This window comes from Ictidomys tridecemlineatus, chromosome 2 (assembly GCF_052094955.1).
Source record: "Ictidomys tridecemlineatus isolate mIctTri1 chromosome 2, mIctTri1.hap1, whole genome shotgun sequence".
NCBI classification, from domain to species: domain Eukaryota; kingdom Metazoa; phylum Chordata; class Mammalia; order Rodentia; family Sciuridae; genus Ictidomys; species Ictidomys tridecemlineatus.
The window spans coordinates 106,131,526-106,150,072 of NC_135478.1; the positions used below are offsets into that span (position 1 = coordinate 106,131,526).

Below are 18,547 nucleotides of genomic sequence, written 5' to 3' on the forward strand. Positions count from 1 at the left end.
TTCTAGCAGCCTATAACAAATAGAAGACTTGGCCAGCGACAAGGACGAGACTGTATTCATCCCCATCCAATTGTGCTCAGATCTTGCTAATAAATGCAGGTTGGGGTGGGGGTGGGGGACAGGCATTTGGACTTGTACCCAGTCTTTCATGAGACATGGGCCTTCAGCTAAACCTCAGAAGTCAACAGCTTTCTTACTTGAAGTTTCTATGTTTAAAAAAAGCACAACTTGCTTTGGAGTCAGCTGCTTGCAGATTAAGGCACCAGACAGGCAAAACTGGCAACAATGTGTCCGCGGTGGGCTGCCATCATTCATCCCCCGCCCACGGCACCTCGCCATCCTCTGCTCAGCCACAAGTGCACCTGCTGTGCCTCAGAGAGACTGGGTGCAGGGAACACAGGAAGAACAGGCGGGTCCCCCCATGAACCATTCGTCAGGGTGCGTCACATGCAGGGCTGTGACACACGGTAATTGCTCTACAAAGCAAATTGCGGGAGCTCATTAGCTTCTGCTCCTGCGTCTCTTGCAGGACTGAAATAACTCTGCCCTTTACTGATCGGGTCATTATTGATTTTTTGCTCCGTGGGAAGCCAACCCTTCAAATTCAAGGGAGTCTAAAAGCCTCACGGGATGGAGGTGATGTGCTGGGGTTCCAGGGAACTAAAACCAGCAGAGGTTTTGGGAAGCCAGCGCTGTGGCCTGGGAATGGGAGTGCTGAGCCAACCAGACGCACACTGTCCCTCGTCTTTCCATAGCGACGGGGTAGTTGGCCTCCAATCCAACACAGGCAGGGTGTCATGAGAACCAGGATGTTCCATGGCCCCGAGTTGAACATTAGCTCTGCCAGAGCCTGTGCCTCTCAGCCTCTCTCCGGGCCCAAAGCCCTCTGTACCTGGTCACTACCCTCAGCAGCAAACGTCTCTGTTGCCTGGCTACTGATTGGGGTTGGGACAAGGCCTGGCTGGACAGCAGGTCAAAAGCCTGAAAATGGTGCCTGGGTGTTGTCTAAAGCAGGGCCTGCAGTGCACACTGTCCTGGGCACACAGCACCCAGGAAACAAAGGCCCATGCGGAGCCAGCTCTTGCCCGGCTCTGACTGGAATCCAGGCTCCTACACAGACATGTGGCCTCCCTGGGACATGCCCTCCTGAGCAGAGGGTCCCAAGGAAATGCATCCTTGAGGTGGATTCTGAGGGGCCACGCAGAGACCTGCTCCTGGGACCCAGGGCTGCCCTGGCCATCACCTTCCCACAGGCCCTTCAGCAGATTCCGCTCCCCACCCCACCCCCCCCACCCCCCGTGAAGTGGCCAGAATCCAGTGCTGCTGCTTGCAACCAAAACCCAGCTTACACCTGTACCATGAACTGTACCATGAACTGGGGCCTAAGCTACAGAAATGACCCCTCACAGCCCGAGATGCCGTCAGGGCCAGATGCAAGAGGGAGTGACTGTCCCGTCCCCACTGGGCTGTGTGCCGGCAGCTTTGACCTTCCCTGCTTTTCAGCAGGGACCCTGCCATCTCCGCCTTCTCGTTCAAATGCTGCCCTCTGTCCATGTCTCAGTGTCCAAGTGAAAGACCCCAGCCTCAAAGCCTTAAGCTTAATGTTAAGAAATATAACGTTTTGCTCTGCAGTCACAAGATGCTTCCTCCTAACCGCAACCCATGCCCCACACCCCCCATGTTGTAACCCATACGTTAATACCCTCATGTCAAAACCGCAAGATGTCCCAGACAGTTAAGAAACCACGAGATGTTCCAGAGGGGCAGACTTGAGCAAAAGAGGACAAAAATAGGAGCACATGGGTGGGGTCTCCAAACCCACTCTGCCCCCTGTGACCACTTTTAGGGGAGCTTGAGAGGGGGCCAATGAAATAGCTGATACTGTGCCAAGCTGTCATGGGGGGGCCAATGAAATAACTGTTACTGTGCTAAGTTGGAATCTTATCCCTTGCAACCTATAAAAATCCTGTAACCCCGAGCCCATGCATGCAAGCTGCCTAAGCCACGGCTGAGGTTCTGCTTTGCATCCATAGGCGCCTATGTGAATAAATTCCTCCTGCTGATTGCATCCAGTGACTCGCGTGTTCCATTCTGGGTTGGGGTCTCGGGGGTCTTTCACAAGTTCCCCTCTCATGGGCCACCCTATTGACCCATTTTAGTGTGTGCACCATGTGAAGACACGGTCGCCACCAAGGAGGTCACACCTGGTGCCTGAGGACCAGGCCTCCCACACATGCTCTGAGGGACACCACAACAGTCCTCCCTGAGGCCCAGGCTGACCACCCCACCCCAGGGAGCACACAGCACCTGCCAACCTGCTCCCAGGCCTGGGGCATCTGCAAGGCTGGGACCCCATCAGTGCACCCAGGCTGCAGGTGCTGTCAGTGGGCGCTGAGGAGCCAGCGTCCAGGTCTAGCTGCTGCCTGGAGCGTGCAAAGCCCCTCTGCAGGAGGTAGAGGTCACTGGGGTGAGGGGAATATGGCTGCCACGCTGGCCCCAGGAGCTCAGCCACTCCTACATGGCAATAGCCTGGCTCAAGCCTGTTTTAGTCAGGTTTACCGCTGCTGTGACTAAAGGACCCCAGGACTACTGTAAAGGAGGGAAGGTGTGTTGGGGGCTCACCGATTCAGACAGCAGGCTCCATTCCTCGGGGCTCACAGCGTGGCGGAGAGGGTGACGGAGGGAAGCCCCTCACATCACGGTAACCAGGAAGCAGAGACTCCACTCTCCAGATACAAATATATACCCAAAGCCACACCCAATCCCCACCTCCTCCAGCCACACCCCCCGCTGCAGCGGCCACTCAGTGAATCCCAACAGGGGGTTGATTGACTGAGTGGTCAAGACTCTCACAACCGGGCCATTTCTCCCCTGAACCTTCCTGATCGTCTCACACGTGAGCTTCTGGGGGACATCTCCCATCCAAACTATAACAGGGCCTGGAGACCCTTCAGCCTGAGCACGGGTTCAGGACGTGGGTCCTCTGGAAGCCAGCCCTGGCCCTCAGGGGACCCTCTGCACAAGCCTAGGCAGTGCTAGTACAAGGCTGTGCCACTTTCGGAGCCAAACTTTGGAGGCATCAGCAGGAAGTGGAAAGAGCAGCGGGCCTGAACCCTGAATGCCTGCCGAAGGGCTCTAATCTAAACTGAAGCCACCACAGGGAAAGGATGCAGTATCCCCAAGACAGTGTCTGAGCTCCTGGATCAAGCCATTCCTGAGCCCAAACAGGCTCCTTTCCATGAATAGCCAATATACTCCCCATTTTGCTAAGCCACGGTACCTGTCATCCTCCAGCTAAAAACCCCTGACCCACAGCATCAGGGGCACAGCAGGCCCAAAACCTCGACAGCCTGGTTACCTCCTGAACAAAAAAGAAGAATCCTGGGTCTCAGGGTCCAGGTTACCAAGGGGCAGGAGTCAGACAGACACCGTGGAGACACACATGCCATCCCCACAGAGCAACAGGCTCAGGGTCCCTTCTGAGCCCTTGCCAAACATACTGGCCCCTCCCACCCCCGTGTGGCTGCCCTTGAGCCAGAGCAGAGCCACTGAGGAGGAGGGTGCCAGGCTTGCCACAGGCCCCGAGGGCTCTGGTGAGTCATCTGCCTGGAGCAGGCTCAGCTCCTGGGCAGCAGACCCTTCTCAGCCGACTTATCTACTTGAAGGAAAAGAAATAAACACAACAGATCTGAAGGACATAATTGCTGTGCTCTTGAGGAGCACAGGCTAAGAACCTTCCACCCAGACATGCCACACAGATGCCCTTGCACAGAGGCCAGCAGGCCCAGGGCCTCACCACGGGAGCCCCATCACGCAGGCTTAGGCCCTGGAGCAGAAGCCCTAACCAGACATCTCACATCCAAACCATAACAGGGCCTGTAGACCTGCTGCACCCCAGGCACAAGAGACCTGTCACCCCACCCTGTGCCCCAGGGCTTGCCTGCTCCTTGCACCAACACCAGACTGACCCCTTCCTCTGCGTGACCTTGGGTTTCTGTGGGTAAAGAGGAAACCGCAGGCTGTGGGAAACCACCGTGGGTGTGAGGCTTCAGCCTGTGCCTCCAGGCATCTCCACTGCTGCAGCTGCCTCTGTAGCTCCCAGGTCAGCAGGGCCCACAGCACAACGGGAAACTCCACAAACAGGAGCCACAAGCCTATGTGACACACAGCCTGTGCCGTGCTCGCCGCCCTCGCCAGCTGCTCCTCCTCCCACTGTGCCCACTCTGTTTGTTTACTGATCCTTTATTCTGGTGCCGGGCATCAGACCCCAGGCACTGCAAATGCTCTGCCACCAGGCCCAGCCTGCGCCTCCCTGTGGATCATACTTCTGTGGATACATCAGCAAACACAAGAGCAGGCATAGGGTTCGGCACCCCAGAGGGTCCGGATTGGGGTCTCAGGACGTACCCCCATGGGTGAGGGAACGACTGGTATGTTTTCCATGAATATGTGATTGTGACTGGGTTTTGTCAACTGCTTTGTCCACTCTTGCTCCCTACAGGACACTCCAGGGAATGCGGGGTGCCCAGGCACTTTGGGGCAGTGACTTTGCCAGGTTTATGGCAGCAATTCCCCAGAGACAAACAGAATGAAACCTGCAGGCGCGGTGGTGCACACCTGTGATCCCAGTCCTTGGGAGGCTGAGGCAGGAGTTTGAGAGCAGCCTCAGCAACTTAGTGAGGCCTGAGCAACTTAGCAAAACCCTGTCTCAAAATAAAACATAATAAGGGCTGGGATGTGGCTCAGTGGTTAAGTGCCTCTGGGTTCCATCCCCAGTACCAAAAATAAATATGAGGCCAAATGAGATTGACAGAGACCTAGACATAATGTAGAGATGGACATGGCTGTCGATGCAGACAGGTGAAAACGTGGATGAGGATGAGACATGGGATACGTGGAAGGACAACTAATGATGGCCGTCAGCCTGTACAGGGAGGAGTCGAAGACACTGGAGGTTTCACAGAATGAATGGTAGACCGCCCACCTGACGGACAGGGAATGCAGGTTGCAGGAGGTGTGTGCTGAGCCCAGTATGCCCAGTGGCCCTTACTTGTGCAGACAGCCCCTGCGCATGTGCATACGTGTCTACTTCATAGCAGGTGGAGAGCGTGCTTGTGGGTGTACATGTGTCCATGGGGCTGAAAATTCTGGAGAGGAACCAAGCCATCAGCAGTGAAGTCAGCGGGGACCAGGAATAGGGAGACGAGCATTCACTCCATGCACCTCTCTGAGACGCGTCTTTACAACGAGCATCGACCGCCCTTACGACCTGACCAGGAGGAGCCATGGCAAAGCTGGGGGGCGCTGCTTGCAGAGAGATTGTGCAGCTTGGTTCTGCGGAGGCTCGCCCCGTTCCTTCACCTGCCGGGGCTCTGGCCCTGTGCATGCTGACAACTGTGTCCATGACAGGCAGCCAGAAAGCACTGCCCAGTGGGAGCTGAAAACCTGGCAAAGGTGCTCACAGCATTGAAACTGCCTCCAGGCTGCAAAACAACCTGCTCCGGAACGTGCTCCTCTGAGAGCCACTGGCCAGACCTCCCGTCTCACCAGGTCCTGCGGCTGCCCCCAAAACTTCCTTCCCTTTGTGGTGAAATAATGCAAACGTTCCATCCCTTCAGGTGGAAGCAAGAGCTAAATTTAAATGCAGTGACTTAATGATGCATCTGCAGTTCCCAGTGGCTGACAATCTATCAAGAAAAAGACTCACCCGATCCAAACGGAGGAGATTCATTCATATGCGCCCATCTCACTCCACAGCTCTCAACCCCAAAGTGACCAAAATCAAAAGCAGCAAAAATGGAAAAAGCCCTCAAAATAATCTGGTGATCTGTAAAAGAGCAGAGTGACTTCTGCACCACACAGACAGGTATGACCCATGATTCGAAAAAGCCACAGCAAATGGTCACCCACATCCCTCAGCTGAGAGGTCTCTTCCCTTTGCAACTTGGGCAGTTCTTAGTGTTCTTGGCTGCAGGTTGGTCTTTCTGGGGCACAAGGATAAATATCCGCTTGTTCTAAAGGATACCTACCGAGGGATCTGATACCATTGTATTGATAATAATGAAACTTTGAGAGCTTTAGAGTATCTTACAGAAAGCCCTCCACCCCCAGAGATGCTGAGCTGACTTTACTCATAAATGATGGTTTGCAGCTTGATTGTGACAGGAAACAAAGGATTACCAAGATACTCATCCTACATCCAAAATAGTCACAGGCTTCACACACAGGTTTTCTGCCTCCTTCTAGGGAGAATGAATGTGTAGAATAGAAATCAGAAGATGGGGTGCAAATATAAGTGTATGAAAATATGAATGTGTAGAATAGAAATCAGAAGATGGGGTGCAGTGCAGACCATCCGGAGGTCGTGCCTGCCATCTCCCCCCTCCCTCCAACCCTCCACGCAATGCTGGCAGGTCCTACCACCCAGTGCTCCTAGGACCTGCTCACGGCCTTCTCTACACACAGCAGGTGCCAGCCACGGCTGCTCCCGGGCAGGGTGGCCTCCCAATCCTCCTGGCTTCCATGCTTGCCTCCATCTCCAGTCAGAGCCTAGGGTGATCTTATTAAAGGGTGACTCTGATCACATCTCTGTCCTACTCAGAACTCTGTCCCCATCAACTGGCAATTGGTCTTTATCCTTAAAGTCATTGCCTTAACACAGATGTCAGGGTCCTGAAGGAGCTGCCCCGTCCACCTCTCTCCACATGTGCCCAGCAGGCTGCTATGCACATGCCCAGCTCATGCTGGCCGCAGGACCTATGCTCTGCCATCCCCCACGATGCCCTCTCAGAGGATGTGGACCACATCTGCTTGGTTGGCCATCCTGTCCACTCCAAACAACAAGCTGACAATCAGCCCTCGACAACACCCCGTGAATAAACTCTTCAACACCAAAAGAACAGGCTCAGCCCAAAGCTGGCAGGGGAGCACTTGATAGAGGGGAGGACGTACCCCAAGGCCCCGCTGCTGGGTGCCTGGTCTCCAGACGTGAGGGGGTCTTCCAAGGGCCGATCACTTCGCCTCTGCCTCTGTGGACGTCAGGCGTGGCACGCCATCCCTGACCTGCAGGGAAAAGCACACACAGTCCATCAGTCAGGAAGGGACAGCTGGGGAGTTGGCCTCAGCCTCTTTCTCTGACCCCCATCCAGGGCAGGGAGGGAGAGACGAAGCTGGGCCAAGAGCAACCCCGAGGCCCGGGTGCAAGTCCGCTGGAAGAACAAGCTCAGAGTCCTTCTACCCTGGACTTTCTTTCCCGCCCATAAAATTCCTGGTGCCGACAGTGGGAAAGACACACACCTCCTGATGCCCCCTTTCTGCCCAATGGACCCCCCGGTCCCAGAGTCCCAGGCCAACGCAGTCCTGGTTAATTACCAAGTTCTGCTGACAGCAAAGGCGACCTGAGAGCACAAATCCACGCTGGGCTGGCTCTGAGCACACCCTGATCCTCAAAATGTGACCACGCGGTGGTCACAGGGGGAGTTGCCTCACATCCGACTGATTGATGAAGTCCAATGTGGAATTCATCAGAATTGCAACCAGACACTCAAAGACTTTCCAGCACCAGGCAGTCCTCACGGAGACACACACAAACAAAAGGTCAGAAGTTGTTTTACATCCCCTTTAATTTGCCAGGACAATTTTTTAAATCACCACGTGAGACTGAATCGCCATAGGTTTCATCAAAAGCCTCCTAAGTCTGCCGCATCTAAATTAAGCAGCATGGTCAGGGGGAGAACAAAGAGACAGCCAGGCTTCATCCCAGAGCTGGGGACCAAAAGCCCGTCTCCGCAGCCAAGATTCAATTGATTTCAATTTGGCCAGAGTCTGCTGAGCATCTCCAGGCTCCCGGCAGTCCTCAGACCCTGAGGCAAGTCAGATGGCCACAAGGACCAGGAGGGAGGGAAGGCCGGACACGTGGGTGTGACACCCACTCAGCTGGAATATAATAAGATTCGGAATGATGAGCAAGGAGCTGCAGGGGAGATGTCTAGACCAGAGACTGAGGTTTGCCTTCTGGAAAGGCACGAGGACAGTGCTCAGAGGGGGCAGGCAGAAGCCCAGCAGCAGGAGCCATGGAAATTGAGAAAGTAGTAGCTGTCCACGGACAGGCCTCCCAGCCCCACACGCACAGTGGAGGGGCCAGACGTTACTCCACACTGGCCTCCAAGTAGCCGGAGACTGGGAATACCGTGTGGGTGGGAATGTACGGCTGGGCCAAACCTCTAGGTGCTGACCTCAGGAGCGTCCACAGGAGACACTTCAGCCCCGCATGCGTACGTGGGCCGAGCCCACCGCTGTCCTCTAAGCTGCACCCCAAGACCTACCAGCCAACCAGGGAGCACTCTCTGCATTAAAGCCTCCCTCCTCTGACACGGAAGATGGAAGTCAATCCACACAAAAGCCAAACTCGGAAGGAAGGCCCTGCAAACAGCCCAGGTGAACTCCGAAAGGAAAACATACCCAAAGGTCTCCTCGGGGGCAAACCAAGGAGCTGGAGGAGGACGCGAGGACAGGAGCTCGCGTCCCTGAGAATGGTGCCTGACGCAGAAATTGAAGCGCAGATTTGGAAGATGAAGTGAAGAAAATCTCAATGTGTGATAGAAAATATGTGTTTTTAAAAATACTTAAAGATCTTACCCATAAGATTTCCATAAAAAGAAAACATAAAGAAAGAAACTGTCAGTTGCATATAATAACCAGTTCCAGAGCAAAGTGCCTCGTGAGGGCTCTATGGGATGGCCGAGAGGACCTGTGCAACAGGCAGCGTGACATGCATGCAAGGGGAGGACAGAAGGAGACCCGCACACTTCTGATAACAATTAGAAGGAGCGATGGTGTTAAAAGGGAACAGGCCAGGGTTAGGTCTCTGGGTTTTGCTCAGCAATCTTGGAAGGCACCAGAACGTCTTCAGATTCTGGTTGAATATTATTTCCAACTTAAAAGACTCTACACCCAACACACTGCCAATCAATCACAGGCGCTTCCACAAACCTGAAGGCTCACCAAACACCTCCCCGGGCACTCTCTTAGGAGGTGTCTGAAAGACGTGGGGCAGCCAGACAGGTGGACAAGAAGGAAGGCCGCTGTGAGGACAGATTCTACCTGAATTGTGATGGAGAAAAGCTCCCAGATGACAGCTGGGCTCTGCTCTGGAGAGGGGGAGATAGGAGGTGGGGAGGGGGAGGGGGAGGCAGGAGGGGGAGGCAGGAGGGGAGGCCCAGGAAAGTGCACAAGAAAGCTGCCCATCTACAAATTGTGCTGTGCTCAGCTATAAATGCGCCACAGCAAATTCTATGTTTACATGTGATTATTGTGCACTAATTTAAAGTAACCATCATAAAATAGCAGGGACACCTGTAGAGAACAGCAAGGGGAGGAACAGGGAAGGGAAAGGGGAGGTACTGGGGAAAGAAATTGCCCATGGCTATGGGCATGAATGCACATGGCATTACAAATCCCACCACTATGCATAATATAATGCCCCAATTAAAAAATTCAAACATTCAAAGAAAAGAGGGTCAAGGAAAGTTTTCTTATATCATGAAAACATGAGAACGAATTATCAACACATGGATTGCATGGCACAGTTGAAAATGAGGCAATGAATAACTCCAGGAAAACCAAAAAGCTGTGGTGGAGAAATGTAATCCCTGTCCCTAATGTCCCATTGCTGTAGCTAGCAATATACACACACTAACTAACAGCTCAAACACTACTAACCTCGGGAGCGTTTGAACAATGTGCCTGGTCAGAGGATCAAATCTTCAAGTACCACAGGGCTTTTCAACCTCAGTACTTTGATCTTTGGAGCCAGATAATTCCTTGCAGTGGGGGCTGTCCTGTGTGTTGTCAGATGTTCACCAACATCTCTGCTGGTAGCAACCAGATGCCACTGACACCCACAAATGTCTCCAACCATGGGTGTTGCCCCCTGGATTTTAATCTAACATAACAAGAAGTGCCCTTTGACTTGTGAAATGTGATAAGTCATAAATTGCAATGTCAGCATACTTTTAGTATTATTAAGGAAACTTCACGAAGAAACCACCAGCAGGGTTGTAAGTGCTTTAGGGGACCAGAGTGGCAGGAGAAGGCAAAAGATAGCTGGGTGTCATTACACATTTTATACACTATTGTTTTATTAATTAAGTGCCTGCATGTTTGAATTTTAAGATACTGTTGGGGCCCGAAAGAAGGTATGTTTACATCTAATTTGGGAACTCGCTGAAGTCTTCCTGTACACATCTCTCTGCTCAAAGGGAAGTCTATGAGACTCTATCGATTGATTTGATCCACACATGTTCTCAAAATCATAAAAAACAAACAGCTGTTGTAGAGCAACATCTTAAAAATCTTGTATGCCCCTAAGATCACCAGCTGCAAGCCCACTGGTCCCCCTGTTGTGTCGCAGGATGGCTATGATAAAGGATAAGGACTCAGGGAGGTCTCTGCATGAGATCCAGGGGGCCCAGTGGTCGGGGCATGGACAGGAGACCTGCAGCAAGACCTGCCCGCGGGCAGAGGCAGGCGGTGCTGTTCCCGGACTTCCTCTGTTACCACAAACCCCAGCCCCTCCTCCAGCCACAGATGTCCTACTTTGCTCCTTTAAGAAAGCTGCTTTCTCAGGGAAATCGTTACGAATGACATAATAAATAAGATTAAAGGAAGTCATGATAATCTGCAAGTGACATGAATTTTCCCTGATTCTATAAAAGAAAAAAACTTAAGGGGGACAATAATTCCTCGGTGCTCACTCAGTGCGTTTGCCCCTTTTTGGTGGTCGTCTCCGCACAGGTTGGGCAAACCGCCTCCCCCCTCCCTCGACTTCCTGGGTTCCCACTGTGCTTTCCCACAACCGTCCACCTTTGCTGGCCAGCCCATCATAGAGGGATCTGGGACTCTAACCTATTACCAGGCTGTCGAAAGGGCTTGTTGATGATGACCAGGCATGAGAACTGCTAGGCAGTCTTCCTGTGCAGCAAGGTGGTGCCTGTGAGGGGGGCAAGTCTAAGGACGGAACGGTAAAATTGAACACAGAGCTCAAACGTCACGTCATTCGAAGCTTTAATTAACTGAGCTGTTCAGGTCGGGAGGGAACGAAAGCAAAGATCAATAGATGTATGTTCTGGGTCCTCCGGGCCACATCACCGGAAACACCGGCCACCGGCTCTGCCCCGTGAATGTGTGTATCAGAACAGCTAATTCCTGACACCAGGAGCCCCCTCTGCCCACTGCACCTGCATTTACCACCAGGTCCTCAGCACATAGACGCTCTGGAGAGGGTGCACCGCCCCAGCCAACCAGAGCACCCTCATGCCGCACATGCGCCGTCAGAACTCTCAGTGCCACGGGGCTGATTATATTTCATGCCGTTTTTGACACCAGCTACGGGAGGCTTAAACAAGCAGGACCAAAGTCAGTTCAGACAGAAAACAGGTTTCCAAGGAATGAGGTAAGTGCACAGCAAGACACACGCAGCCTCCGCCAGACTGACCCTGCTGCCGCGCCTGGGACATGGCAGGTGACGCCCTGTCATGGTGGAGCCGGAACCCACCCCGGACCACAGGACGCTTCCAAGCCCAGCTTTGGCTGAGGAACCAAGGCACAGGGTAGGAACAGTGATTGAAGACACAGTTAAGGCCCAAAGGCTTCGAAAGCAAGGGCTGTCACCAGTGCTGGAACTGGGACACTCCTCTCCCACCTCCTGGACCTGAGGACCTTCTCCTCACATAGCAGTATGCAAAGAGCTGGGTCTTTCCATCTTTCTCTCCGAAACCAGAGCTCATCAGGCTCCTCCTCATCCCCCAAAGCGGGCACTCACAGGTGCGGGTCTGGCAGTCCCTGGCTCAGCAGGCTGGCTGGGTCCCCAGCCACCACCCCTCCCAGCAGCCTCCCACCTGTCCCTTGGCCTCAAGCTGAGGGCTGTTTACTTATTCATGGTCTGCCTGAGCTGGCCAGGGAGCCATGTCAGCTGAGCAGGATGGTAATTCAATCTGCAAATGCTCCGCACATGGCACATCTGTCCCTGTGAGTCACCCAGGGAGAAAGCACACGGCTTTCAGAGCTACCACGGAGACTGGTGTGGTGACAGCTAAGAGGTCATAGGCCACCTTCTCTTCCTCCATCCCTCTCTCCCATGTGGGTCACCCCACCCCACATAAGCCTGCCCTGGTGTGTGACATGGAGAGGGTGGCCTTGGGGATCTGTCCTCAGGGACAAGCAGCATGCAGGAACGGCCCCCTGCTCCCTTAAAAGTGTGCACGTGGAGAGATGATAGGAATCTGGGGACTCCTGGGGACATGCAGGGAGAGTGCCTTGTTACCAGTCGATCCCTGTGATTTCACACTTCCTGTGCGTCCCCGTGACACCCCATTAGAGAACTGTGAGGTGAGCAAACTCAGAAATGTTAGTGACCTTGCCCAAAGCCCCGTCCTGGCTGCCAGACACTGGCCCACAGGCCACTTGCTGCCTCTGGTTCGGTCTAGTGGCTGGAGAGGCCGTAGCGCTCACCCCGAATCAGTGTCTGATCAGAAGGAAGTGGCCTCATCAAGGTCTTTCTACTTGTAAACAAACCCTCTCCTCATCAACAATGTTTGGGACCTCGAGCACCTGCAGATAATGGCACTGAGCAAGAGTCCTGCTACCCAGTGCGAACTCCCGCTGGAGCATTAGGGCCACACCAGGCGGCTGAGCCCGGCTGCCCTGGAGCCGTGAGAAACGGAGGCAGGTGGAGGCCTTGGCCCTTCTGGGCTATAGCCGGTGACCCACCCAGATGGTCAGCGAGAGTGGACTGGGGGCTGCCATGACAGCGAGCTCAGCAGGCACGTCTGCCTGGAGAACGAGGAGACAGAGCTAGGACAAAGTGGCGAGAAGGTGGGCCTGCCAGGCCCCCAGCAGAGCAGCAGCGAGGAGCTGCCTGAGGCCTGGCTGGGGACAGGGGCACCAGGATGGGGAGCTGGCTGTGGTGACAAATGATCCCGAGCTGTGGGGGCTGGGAAAGACTGAGGGGCACCTCCCGGTTGGGCCCTGTGCCACAGAGGGTGCTGTGAGTCTGCGGGCCCCTCCTCACCGGGAGGTCCCTGCCAGTCAGCACAGTGTCCCCTCCTCGCCCTTCCAAAGTGCTGTCACCAGCCACGTGAGAAGGAGACCCCCTGTGGGCAGAGCCTGGAGGTCGCGCTCCGGGTGCCCACAGCCTGGCACAGCGCTCAGAGCACCCAGAGGCCCCGCATTCAGGCTGCGTGTGGACTGGCTCTGGAGAGACCAGAGCTTCTGTGTGAGCAGTCACACCGACAGCAAGATCAGGAAGCTGCCCACTAAGTGAAAGCAACAAGGACCCACTCTGAGAAGTACAGTAAGGGGAGGGTCACCAAACAGGCCACGGGTCACGGTGCCAAGGGCAGGCAACTCCAGCAGAGCAGCTCCTGCACCAGCTAGAGGAAAGGGAGTCCTAGGACCTGACCACAGCCAATCCTGGGGTCTGAGGGAACGCGTGGGCCACCACAGCCTGCCGGCGCCCCTGTCCCCCTGCCCACCTGCCCACCTGCAACCTTCCACCCAGCTGCAGACCGGAACACATGACTCACAGTCGAGGAAGGGGAGGACCCGGGGCTGCCAGAGCCAGCCCTGGGCTGGTCACCACGGAGATGGTGTTCCTGCAGGTAACTGTCACTGGAGATCCTAGTCAGGGTCTGGCTTTGGATACAGAGCTGAGAAGCCAGGTGTCTTGGTACAAGAGTTGAATGACCACGGGCTTTGATGGCCTCTGACAGCCTCCATGTCCCTGGAGTTAATGACACAGATGTCCACCTGCCACGCCCAGGCGGCATTCAGTGAGCAAGTGGGAGTCATCAGGCTTGTGTCCAAAGCACAGAAACCCCTGCTGCCTTGCCCTCCTGGGCTCCCAGGGTCCCCGAGTCCAGCACAGGGAGAGCTGCCCTTGGGGAGTGCACCCGGTGGGTTCTGTGTCGGTCCCCATGAGCAACCGAGGTTCCTTGAAGGGCTAGAGGGCACACGGTGCAACATGTGCTCTGTGTAGTAACTCAGCACGCACACACACACGCACACACACACACACACACACACACACACACATGACTACACACACCTGTGAGCTACACAGACATGAGCTTCACTCACACGTGACAACACACAGAAGTTACCAACCCAGAGACATGGGAATCGTCAGCACAGAGCGCTGAGCAAAAGGCACGGATCTGGGAAGGACACACCCTGCCTAGGCGACCACTTGACATTCTAGAAAAGACAGGGAAGGATGAGGGGTCGCCAGGGGTTGGCAGGGTGCGCAGGGAGTGAGTAGGAGCCCCGACTTCCAGGTGGCCGGGCAAGCCTGCATCCTATTATAGAGTGGACACGTCCGTCAAGCCCGTTAGAGGTGGACAGCACGGCCCTGGGGCCTCGGCAAGCCATGACGTGACCAAGTACCAGGAGACACGGGAGGTTCCATCTCGAGGGTTTCTGCTTGGCCAAGAGTGACTGAGCATCACCAAGTGGAAACTGAGAGCTAAGATGACACTTCCCCCAGGAGCAACAGCCGGTCAGCTCCGTCCTCCAGAGAAGCCATCAGCAAAGTAACTCCAAAGACCACCAGCCCTCAGAAGGCTCTGGAAGTCCCAGGGTGGACAGAAGCCTTCTGTGGGCCATCTAACGGGGCCCTGCTGATGATCCAGCAGGTCTAGTCTGTTGCCCGTGACCTCCACTCTCAGACATCCCTGGCCTGAAGACACACGAGCCACCACCCCTGTCCACCCAGGGCACCCATTGCCACTGAGAAAATGAAAAAGAGCTGCCTTGGCAGCCACCTGCTGTGCAAAGGAGAAGCTCTAAGAGCAGAGGGGATGCTTGGGGACACACGCCACCCAGAAGCAATGCCTCCCAGGCTCTGTGCGCATCCCAGTGCCAGGACGGAGGTGCAGAGGCCTGTTGCCGTGGGGACGCGGGTCCCCTCGACACCTGGGGAGAAGTCCCATAGACCAGCTGATCGGGGCAGATCAAGGAGGAAGGAGTAAGTGCCAATTGCCCACGTCATCACAGGAACACCGTCCTCTTCAGGCCCGAGGGAGGTCCTATCTCGCGGGCTGTGGCCTGTGGAGACAGCGTATTGGAAGCCTGACACTACAGAACTGAGGAGCGTCGTGAAGCACGGTCAGGCAGCCCAGGGCCTCGGGGCCACGAGAGTCAGCACGCAGCCCTCGCAGCAGCCCTGGCGGAAAACGGAAAGGCACACCTCGGACTCGCTGTGTTTAGGCAATTTTAGCCCACCCCTGTGGCCCAGCACCATGCTCCTCTGTCACTCAAGATGGGATGTCGCCCATTCCAAGGTTCTGGGAGAGTCAGGCACGCTGTCTCCTGCCCTGCTGTTTGCCTATCAAAGAAAACTAAACGATCAGCCCCACAGGACCCCTGACCTGCCCAGGGTGGGGAGATCCCGCGGGATGGTCAGGAGCTGAGGCCACACCACCAACCAGTGCAGGAAGACGGGGCCCTCAGCTGGGCATCAGCCCACGGCCGGAACCCCTTGCTGGTGCCTGGAGCTGACGTCGGTCCCAGGGTGGCGGGATGGGGAGGTGGCCCTGTGAGCACTCCACAGGAGGCAGAGCCTGGGGCCTGGCCCCTGCGAGGGAAGATGGCACCACTTGGGGCCTCAGACCCACCGTGGACAGCGACAGCCTCACCAGCCCAGGCTACCCAGCCCCTCAATGCTGATTACTGATGCTGGCCAGGGCCTACGTGAGCAGTCCCTGCAGAGCAGACGGGAAGCCCAGGCCGCCCAGCCAACCCCCTGCGCAGCTCACACAAGCTGTCAAGGGCAGAGTCCACAAAGCCCAGGTCTCCAAGCCAGAGCTGCACCACATGGCCTCCTGCCCATGGGGGCTCAGAGCTCAGCACAGGGCCGGGGGCTTAGAATCAGGGTGGGAATGTGGAGACGGGCTTGAGAAGAGGAGGGACTCTTCACAGCTCCTCCCGGAGGGCACCTGTGCTCCAGGGGCCTTCACCCAAGGAGGCTCTGGCTCAGAGTCAGAGGCTGGTGGCCCGAGGGGAGAGCAGCCTCCGTTACCATGGCCACCAGCGCCAGCTAACACCAATGTGCCCTCTTCAGAGTGCCAGGCATGCTGGAATGCTTCCCCTGAACCCCCGAACCAGCCGCAGCAGCGTGAGGCCAGCCCACACCGCCACTGGGGACCAGGATACGGCCTTTGTCCAGCCCACCCGCTGGGCACAGCTCAGGGGATGCAGACCCACCCTTAAGGGCCTCTGCCTGCAGCGAGTGTCCGCCCAGCAACAGAACTTCCTCCTGTGTTCTGCTCAGACCTGGCTGACCGCAGAAGTGTGCCCACCTGGCCCTGCTCCTGGGCTTGCGGGTCTTGGACTGGACTCTTAAAGTCCCGATGGTCCAGGAGTCTGGAGAGCTCTACCCTAATAGCTTCCTCAGGGGTCCTGCCCATGGGTGGACAGCCCTGAATGAGACGACCCCTTCAGTGGCCGCCAGCCATCCTGTGCCAGCCTCGTGCTGGGTGAAGGCACAGTGAGCCAGGGGAGAGCAGCTACATGTGGAGTGGTCTTGGCGGGTCCTGTGGCCGGGCAGCGAAGCCCCTGCTAGCCAGCACCCCCAGGACGTCCCCTGGTGTACAGGCAGCCCACAGTGGGGATCGCAGGCAGGGACAGGCCAGAGGGAACGCCAGCAGGATGGCTGCAGACCTGCAACCCTCCAGGGGCCAGAGTCACTGCCCAGGAAGGGGGGCTGGTCTCCATAGCCACGGCCTCCTTCAGCACAGCCCCAGCTTCCAGAGGAGGAAAAGGAGGGAAAGAGCCACTCAGTGAACCTCCTGGAACAGAAAACCCTGTTCCTCGTCCCCTTAAACCTCGAATCACCTGAGCCACATGGGAGACACAGGGGCAGTCATGGGGCACAGCCCACAGGAGAGATGAGACAGAAAACACACCAACCACAGGACAACCTCGGTTCATAATGACACTAAGAGGAGGAGAAGGAGAAAATCGAGAGTCGAGAGTGGGTGCTGGGTGGGGGGCAGCTGCCTAGATAGTGAGGTCAGGGACAACCTCACTGAGGACGTGTCCTAGAGCAGACCGAAGTGCAAGAGGGGCCTACCAAGCTGAGACAGACAAGGGAAGGAGGGAGAGTCCCAGCAGCTGGCCCAGCAGGTGCAAAGGCCCTGAGGTGGGGTCTTGAGCCCAGAAGACCACCCCCACAAACAGCCCTGGCAGACTCTGAACTCGGCCTCTGGAAGACAGAAGCCAGACCTGGTTCAGTAGAAAAGGGGAAGGACACGGGGGCTCAGATCAGATAAAGAGGACCCCACCTTCCTGTACCATGGTGTCAGGCAGATGAGACTCCAGGGCCCTCTCAGCTTCTGTCCATCAGGACAGCTGTGTGATGTGGTCAGCAGCACGGGTGCAGGGGGGGGGGGCGGCGGGGAGGGTCAGCCCTGAGCTGCATGCTACACCTCAATGGAGGCTCTAGCAGGGCCTGATTCATCAGCCCGTCCAGGAAGATTGACCATTAAAAAGAATCGATACAGATGGGTGGGAAGATTAAAAGTGTGGCACTTCAATGAGCTTCGACCTCAAGTGCAAATTAATTTCCATGTAGACTGGCCTGGTCAGGCACCAGGGTGTGCAGGATTAGGGAGGAAATTCCAGACCGAGGTTTTTCTTGAGTCACACGTTGGAGTCAGCAAAGTCCCAATAAATCAGGACCCCAGGCTCAGCCTGCACCTGGAGTCCTGTGGCTGTGTCATTAGAATTGAGACCCTGTGCCAGCACCCTGCACCCGGGGAAGAGCTCTCTTCTCCAGCCCTGACGGGACATGGTGTTGGGCAGCCGGTCGGCATGCTCCACCCACAGCTGTGGTCATGGTGCAGGGTGTGCAGGACCCACGCCACTCCACAGTGGACTGTAGATGGGCACAGCCAGGCCGGTCCTACTGGAAGTGAATGAGCCCACTCAGAGCCCAGGGAGACTGAAGCTGCTTGTGGCCACAAGAGGAGTCAGCTTTAGCCCAAAGAGAGCAGGGAGCAGGAGGATCAGAAGCTGCTAACTCCTGCTTGGTGACATTAAGTTGCTGGATCAAACGGAGCCTGACGCTTCTGATGCTTTCCTTGTCCCTGCACTTTCTGGTGACAGTGCACACCCCCTTTCCATAATTAAGCCACATGTGGTGTATTTTTCTTAATGGAAAGTCTCCTAATCAACAGAAATCTGAAACTAAGTCCTGCATTTTGGTTTTCCTTAGAACTCCATGGATCCATTAAAGCTCTTTTCAATTCCTAAATCCCTTAATAGCTTTGTCTGCACCCCCAAGGTTTTGAAGAAAAGGGAAAGGGGAAAAACACTGAAGGAAACTGAGCGCCTCTCTCGAGCACTGAAGCCATGAAGTGACCTGCGGGGGGCACAGGGAGGGGCCCATCTGTTCCTCCTCTCTGTTCCCTTCTCATCCCCCAGGCTTTGCTCTGAGACGCTTTCCTGGCAATGATGGGAGGTCACACGGGCATGTGTGCCTGGTGGGAGG

At 55.7% G+C, this 18,547-nt stretch overlaps 1 protein-coding gene across 2 annotated transcripts in view; it reads right to left on the reverse strand.

Moving 5' to 3' along the window:
* Rimbp2 (RIMS binding protein 2) overlaps window positions 1-18,547 on the reverse strand; it is a 199,947-nt gene that overhangs the window by 151,003 nt on the left and 30,397 nt on the right. For both annotated transcript variants that reach the window (XM_078039390.1, XM_078039389.1), the window contains one exon: window positions 6,952-7,062. The gene's annotated coding sequence lies outside the window, so the exon portion shown is untranslated. The remainder of the gene's footprint in view (window positions 1-6,951; window positions 7,063-18,547) is intronic.